The sequence below is a fragment of the Pipra filicauda genome, unplaced genomic scaffold, assembly GCF_003945595.2.
Source record: "Pipra filicauda isolate LSUMZ 115617 unplaced genomic scaffold, ASM394559v2 scaffold14_size4853619_pilon, whole genome shotgun sequence".
Classification (NCBI taxonomy): Eukaryota; Metazoa; Chordata; class Aves; order Passeriformes; family Pipridae; genus Pipra; species Pipra filicauda.
In genome coordinates, this window is record NW_024103985.1 from 1,048,201 (window position 1) to 1,055,929 (window position 7,729).

A 7,729-nucleotide genomic window follows, 5' to 3' on the forward strand; every position below is an offset into this window, starting at 1 on the left:
ATTCCGGGATTCCCGATTACTTTTCTAATAGGCAGACGCTGCTGCCACCACACCCAGAGCCACGTGGCTCCTTTGCCTCCTGGCCCCTGACTGGAGCTGCACAGATTTGGGCATCCTTAGGGGGACTTACCTGCCCAGAGGTGCAGCAGGGACTGGGCAGTGGCAGCACAGGAGGAGGAAAAAGCTTTATAATAAACACAGAAACCCCGTGTGCTGGCGAGGCACATCAGTAACAACATACAAATCAGCCAGCCCTTTTCTGAACAAGTTTATTATACACCCAGGAGCCACCAAGGCATTCCTGAGGCACTGCTTCCACTTTAAACTAAGCTTCATTTAAATAAGGACACTTGACTTAGTATTTCTGAAGGCAAACAAGGATCAAAGCAAGGATTTTTGCTGTATGTTCAGCTGTTATTTGACTGTGCTACCTTTTTCTACTGTGTCTTACCTTGTTATGCTCTTGGTAACTGTAACTCATGAGAATGTAGAGTATTTGAAAAGGAAATGCAAGTGGTCTGAGTCAGCACTGTATGTACCAGCAATCCAAAAAATGGGAGTATGCCTTTGTCAGTACAATATGGTTTGTAAGTCAGTTAGTTCCTTTTACTTGCCAGAAGCTGACAGAGTGTCCCTACCTAGAGCTCCATGGGGCTGCTTTCTGCCTTCATTTTCTGCCATTTTTTGATATGAAAATTTTGAAATTGCTTCATACAAGCCCTTGGAGCCATTTAAACTGGCCATTAATATGGATTCATTCTTAAAATTAATCACCTGCTGCTTATGTTCACAGGCTGTTGTTTTAGCAAGGATACTTCTATAGCAAGGAATCTTCTATAACAGAAGTTCCCTCTCCCTAGGACCTGAATTAGCCTCTAGCAAACAACATCCCTCATATTAAAATCTCAATCCAGAGGACAGGTCATGTTGACAAGAAGGCTGGTATGACTCACATTTAAATGCCTTGTATCTGCAGTTAAAGGACTGGCAATTTTCATGGATTAAAAAAAAAAAATTATTTCTACCCTCTTTTTCCTTTCATGAAAGGTAACAACATGTAGCACTAGACAAGCATTTTTTTTCCTGCCTAGGAATGAAAAATAGAAGTTAGAAACACTGAGGTAGCCACATCAGTAGAGAAGGTGGGAATAGTTGGCATTTTCTGAACAAAAGCATCATACTCTGTAAATGACACATCATTCAATTATCTGCATGCTGTAAAAAAAGAAAACAGAAGAATAGATTCACAGTTTGGTTTTTTTTTTTTTGGAATGGATCAAATGTGTCAGAAGTGTGCCAGATCTTCTTGTTACTTATAACTAGATGCTTTTTACTGAATCTATTTCTGCCTGGTTTAATGCTTTTTAAATTTTTTTTTACATGGTTTTATATACTATACCTGGTTTGTCTTTATGTTGAGGATTGTTTCTCTTTGTAGTCATGAAAGAAGTAACCTCGCAAACAAAAAACGTTGCAGTTGCCTTCCTGCACTGCAGCATCCCAGAGAAAGGCATCAGTGATGGACCTTCCTGCTGTTGAAGGAGGAAGAAGAGTGCACAGTTAGGGAGAAATACAGAGGATACCAGAGCCTGGCATCCCTCAGCATCATTAACAACTGGCTCCAGTCTGGGCTGAGAATCAAACACCAGGAAAAAGCTGCTCAGATTTCCAAATATTCTTTGGCATCATCGTACATTTTGACATCTCCTACAGTATCCAAATACCTTTAACAAATCCTTTAAATGGGGGAGAAGGCTAAATCTTCCTGAAAGGTAACGGGGCTTGTGTTCCCAGGTGACACTGGGTAACAGTCTCCAAAGCATCATGAATGATTTATGACCTTGACCTTCTCAACAAGGCACAACTTGGTCACATTTGTAGGTTTTTTGCTTAAGCATTACAGCAAAAAAAACTTATCAGAGCCACGGGGACAGATATCTGTCACACACTTTGCCACCTATACTGAGAAGCATTTGGTTCAACTATTTTGATATTGAGCAATACAAGCTTTGTTCTCTTTCCAGCAAAAAAGGCCACTTGTCCATACATCTAAATTAGAAAACACATGCTCTTTCATTTCTACTGTAATCATAACTTAGTGATCCATTAAATATGAACCAGTTCACTGAACAGAGAAACTAAAATGATAAACTCCCAAATTAGTAAAAAAAAAAAAAAAATATAAAAAAATAATGCCTTGGGCAACAGCCTTTTATTTTTAACAACCATCTCAAAGAATGCATCCAATTAGCTTCAAAACCATGCATCTGCTTCCTCCTTCTCTTTTCTTTCTCCTTTAAATGGAGACATCTTTCCAAAGCCTGGAAAAGCTACTTAGCACTAGTGAGACCACACCTGGAGAACTGTTGTCAGTTCTGGATGCCCCACTATCAGACAAGGACATACAGGTCCAGTGAATGGCCACTGAGGTGATTAAGGGATTGCAGCACCAGACACGTTCAGTAAAGCTGAGAGAGCTGCCCCTGTTGAGCCTTGAGAAGTCTCAGTCTCTCAGGAGCAATCTAAACAATGTTTGTAAGCATTAGATTGGAGGCAATAAAGAAAATGCAGCCAGGTTACTCTCTGTCTCTCAGTGAAAGGACAAAAGACAAAGGGCACTAATTGAAGCACAGAAATAAATGAGGTAGTAAACACCTGACCCTTGAGGGTATTGCAGAGGGGCAGAACTGTGCTTTGTTGTGTCCCTAATGAACAAAATGCTCTGCAGGGAACAAAGAGCTAGAAGTAACCCAAATTACAGAAGGGAAAACATCATTACATGAGCCTTGGCCAACATCAGCTTCTATACATCTTGGTAGCTTTTAATGTTTAAGTGTGCAACAAGTGCTTAGCTGCAGAGGGTGTTTGTACACTGCATTCTGGGCAAGGAACATAACACAATACAAGATTTGTTTCCTCAATTACCATCTAGTAGGAACAGGCAATGCACACACGTGTATGGAGACAGGAAACCTCATGGGAGCTGGGAACTAAATGCAGTGCTGAGCATCCTACACTGGGTCAGGCTTGCCTGCAGGCAAAGGGGTTTTTTAGGTTAGCTGCACAGTGGTCCTGGCTAGGTCAAGGCTATGTAAGCACTCAGGTGAAAATCCTGTGCATACAAGGTAAGTCTAAATGCCTTTAAAGATGTGCATGATGGTCCCTGTTGTAGTGTGTTTGTAAACTGCTTGGGTCACAGAGGCAATGTACAGCCTACAGTGGGGTGGCAAGAGGAAGACAGTAAAGACCTCATGGCTCAGTGCTGGCCAAGTAGCCCAACCATTTCTAGAGTGCAATGCTAGTTCATCACTCACTGAGACATCTGTGTCTGAGGAAAGCTCTAAAAAAGCACAGTATTTTGGAAGCCAGAGGAACTTGGAATCATGATGGTCTGAATATGACAGTTCTAAATAAAGCTGGCAGGACTTGTTTCTGCTTCCACCACTGCTCATGGTGAAGGTACACTCACTAGCATCCCACACCATCCATCCCCTGGGGAATGCTGCATGCAGAGCTCTCAAGTTGACATGGCCTACTTCTGACAGTGGCTTCCACAAAATGCTTTCTCTCCTCCTTCTGTCCACATGAACCACTGCCCAAGGCAGCAGAGCCCTGGCTGGCCACAAACCATCAGTGTTCTCTTGGCTACAGATTTCCCAAGAGCAGCAGAGCAGGACCCAGATCAGCCCGTGCTGCTTGGTTGGTTCCCCATGGCATGTTCCAACCCACTGTCTGATTTAAGGCATCTCAGAAGGGGTTATTTGTAGTGACACATATCACACACTTGGCACATTTGCCTCCCACAGAGCCCACCCACATTTTGTCTCTCATCGACCCTGTTCTAATGTTGGAAAGCACCTTGGATGTCCCTCTCTCCTTTGGGGTAATTTCAGGATAAACCAGAGGAGATGATGTACAGTGAATTTTCGGCATCCCTTGGCCAAATCCACGTCGCCTGAGTCTGGAGCTGCAATGTGCCATTGACAGTGTCTTTTGTGTGGTTCCTGCTATCCTGAACCCCACACTGAGCTGTTAGCACATCCCTTGCATCCTGGAAAAGCTAAGCAGCATTTTTTACCATCTTCTTTTTGCACTGTTTTTGTTGAGATAAAGCCCCCTTTCACTTTTCTTCTTCAGTTACTGTAAAAGGCATAGCAACTTTACTAATTTATTTGCAGAAACCATTGAAGATTACATCTACTGTGATCAAATCCCCTTAAGTAAAATATAAACCGCTACTCCTCTGAATGTAAAGCCTAAATCAATAATGGACATGAAATCATCAAGTTTAATCTCAAACACAGTGAACCCAAGTAATCACTCTTCTTGATATAAAACTAATTCTGTTTGACAATAAAATACTACTAGTCTGTGCCATAAACCAATGGAACAAATAACTTTCTTAACCCTGACAGTTGCTGTCCAAAGTCATTACATCTCCTCTCCGTAGTGATCAAGTATGTCACCGTGGTACTATTTCAGCTCAATTTCTTTCCTATAAGCTGCATCATATGCACCAGAACTTTTAAAGAATTTCTTTTTAAGCGAAGTGTTATGGTATTTTCTCTTCTTCCAGCTCGCCAAAAAATGCACAGGCTGTACCAGGAACACACAAACAACACTTAAGATATGCCTTGGCATATAGCTAGATTGTCTCTTAGGTTTAAGTGTCAGTGATGGATGAATCTGAGCCCCAAATGCAGGGATCACAAAATCCAGGATCAATAGCAGTGAGGCTGAGGTTTCTTACAAATGAGCATCAATGTAATTTTTCCAGGAGCTGCACGTTTCCCTCCTGTGCTGGCAAACAAAGACTCGGAATTCTAAGGGCTTTGCCAAGGGCTCCACCCACACAGGCTGCTTTGTAGGTCAGTGCCTAAAATGCTGCAGCATTTGTTAGTACAGAGGAGACTGAAATTCATGCCAACACCCAGCCCAGCACATATGGATGTTTGCAGACACATGAGTACCTGGCCACATTCTTACCATGTTTCTAGAGCTCACTGTGTAGTCTTGACATCATGCCCTTAAATTGCTGATGGTATTGATAAATAACACACATCCAGGACATGGAAGGCAGCTCTGCCATTACAGAAAGCTGAACCCTGTTGATCTTTAGGGTGATGGCCAACTAAACCCTAAAACACTGCTGGCTCTGGAGGACAGGAGTGTTCTCTAAGTAATAATTTGGCCTTGCAATAAAATGGAAGGCAGGGCAGCAGAATGGGCACAAGGACTGACTGAGCTGACACCTCCAGCCAAGGCTACAGACAGACAAGGATGCTCTGCAGGTGGGAGGGTATGGAATAACCCTCCCAGCTGTTTGCTGTGGGAAGGCTGCTTGCCAGAACACATGGAACAGGCAGCAATAGAAAACTTCAGGGGACATAATCGGTTCTGTTCCTTGACTTTCCTTGCTTAAGAGTCACTGAATAGAAAGATTACAACTTAATATTGATTAACTTAGCATCACTAAAGTGTTGCTGCATTGAGGAAGCTTTTAAAAAATGTGAATTTTTGATTTAAGATCCAAATATGCACCAATGTCTTAATTATGTAAAACAATAAGAGGTACATAACACTTTTTGACTGTTATCATTTAGTCACTGGATTGTCTACACATTGTTGTTTCTGGTAGTCAGAAATCACATCAGGAAAAAAATCCGAAAGAAGATATGCAGGTCTCCTCTTCACTGCTTTTTGATTCCTAGTGGCAACTGGTAGAAATTATGTGAAAATCATTTTATGAGCTCTCAAGTTTTGAAAATATCTTCCATGCCTGTAATACTATTTTAAGGCATGAAACCACAACATGCTTTCTGGAGTAGGAGCAAGGTCTGATTCCTTTTTTCCCTACTGGCAGAATATTTCCTGTTGAGATCAGCACTAGATAGACCCTTCAATCCCTCAAGCTTTCAAAGTTCTGGATTTTCAAGAGCTCTGCTTACATTCAGACATCACATGAGTGCAGAGCTAATTCGAGGACCTGTGATTTACCTGTCTGACACACAGACTCTGCTCCTGAAAACCTCACTCAGGGGTTATTATTTTTGTCAAAACTCTTCCAGCACATAATAACAGCCAAGCCAAAGAGCAGAGTGTGATCCACGTCAGATCCATTTCCATGCAAGTCAGTGAAAACCTGATTATCTCACTGCTAAAATTTTGGATTATAAGGTAGAGAACAAGAGCCAATGGCTGTTATCATCTTGTTAATGTCAAAGCTTCATTTTTTTTCCCTCTTCCTTCAATTTTTCTGAAAATTTATATCCCCTCGCAGTCCTTGATAACTGTTTGGCATCTCTGAAGCTGAGAAGTTTTATATTCTATGGGTTTTTTTCCCCAGCACTTCTTTATTTTAATGAAAAAAAAAGTATTTTATATGGTCCTCATGAGAGGAGGAGCAGGAACATTTGCTATTGTGTGAGCAAAAGACGTTTCAAATAAGTGTTGCAATTTCATAATTATAAGTTTTTTTGGTAAATGTAACAGGAATGAATACCTCTGAAACAGAATGTGCTCTACTTTCTGTGCAGGTAGGATTTTTTAATTTCATTTTTCACCCAGGCCTTGATATTTAAATTTGGGAATATCTTAAAAATGGAACAACCAATAGTCTAATCCCTTGCCAGAAAAAAAGAATGTCTGTTTCTTTACACTTCCAAATGTATTCAGAGTGATAGTTTAGATGTATATTTATAAAGACTCTGAAAGATAATGAATTTAGTATTTTAAACATCGAGCCAGATTTTAAATTACAACTATGGCTTTCTGTGGTTCAAGAATCAACATGCTGTTTTTCTTTTGTTGGAGAAATATTCATCAGCACCACGATGCCATTCTGGCAGCAATTATTTAGAGTTCAGTCAGAAACAGATTTCCAGTATTATCTACGACAAATGCTGCAGAAACCTGCCCAGCACTGAAGTCCGAAGTTTAAATCCTCTGCCTGAAAAAAAATATGGTTTTTTTTCCCCTTCATTGGACTATTTCTCACCAGGCTGGATCCATTTTCAGTTTGGGTAGGTGGAATAAAGCAGTCCTGGCACTGGTACTCCCTGTGTCCAGGAGAGTGTTTGCCCTACCAGGCTCGGGGAAGGGAAGGGTAGGGATGAGAAGCAGGAATTGCTTTGTCCATAGGCTCACTGAGCCCCAAACTGAACTGGGAGCATGCTTTCCAGCTTTCCAACATGTTCTTATTCTATAACAGGACAAAATCAAGGCTGATAGACACCCATGGGACAGGATTTGAACACTTTGATGATGAAAACGCTCATGTCTGCAGTGGAAGACCTGCCTTCAAGGGCTGTTTATGAACTGAACTCTTGACCTCTTCCTGATTCTCCTGACATTCCAACTGCTCAGTTCTACTTGCACCAGACAGTGATTCTTCTCTGCTGTGCCACTGTCTACTTGAGAAAACTTTCACAACAAAGGGTTGATCAAAAGTGGTGCATCCCTGTGACTCCCAGCGTGTGTTCACAGAGAGTTCTAAAGAAAACGACCAAGACAAGAAGCAATGGTGTCCAGGCTATTTTTCCACAAATGCAGCAGGAAGCTCCAATTAGCAGTTTTCTATGTACCAGCAAGCTCTGACTATATTCTTTTCCCAAATTGCTATCTGCCCTCCTCTAAACTGTCACAGCACACTGTGCAACACCGTCTTACACCATCCCCAGTCAGAAAATTTGATGATTCTTTGGTGCCTCTAATTACTGGTGCTGATAAA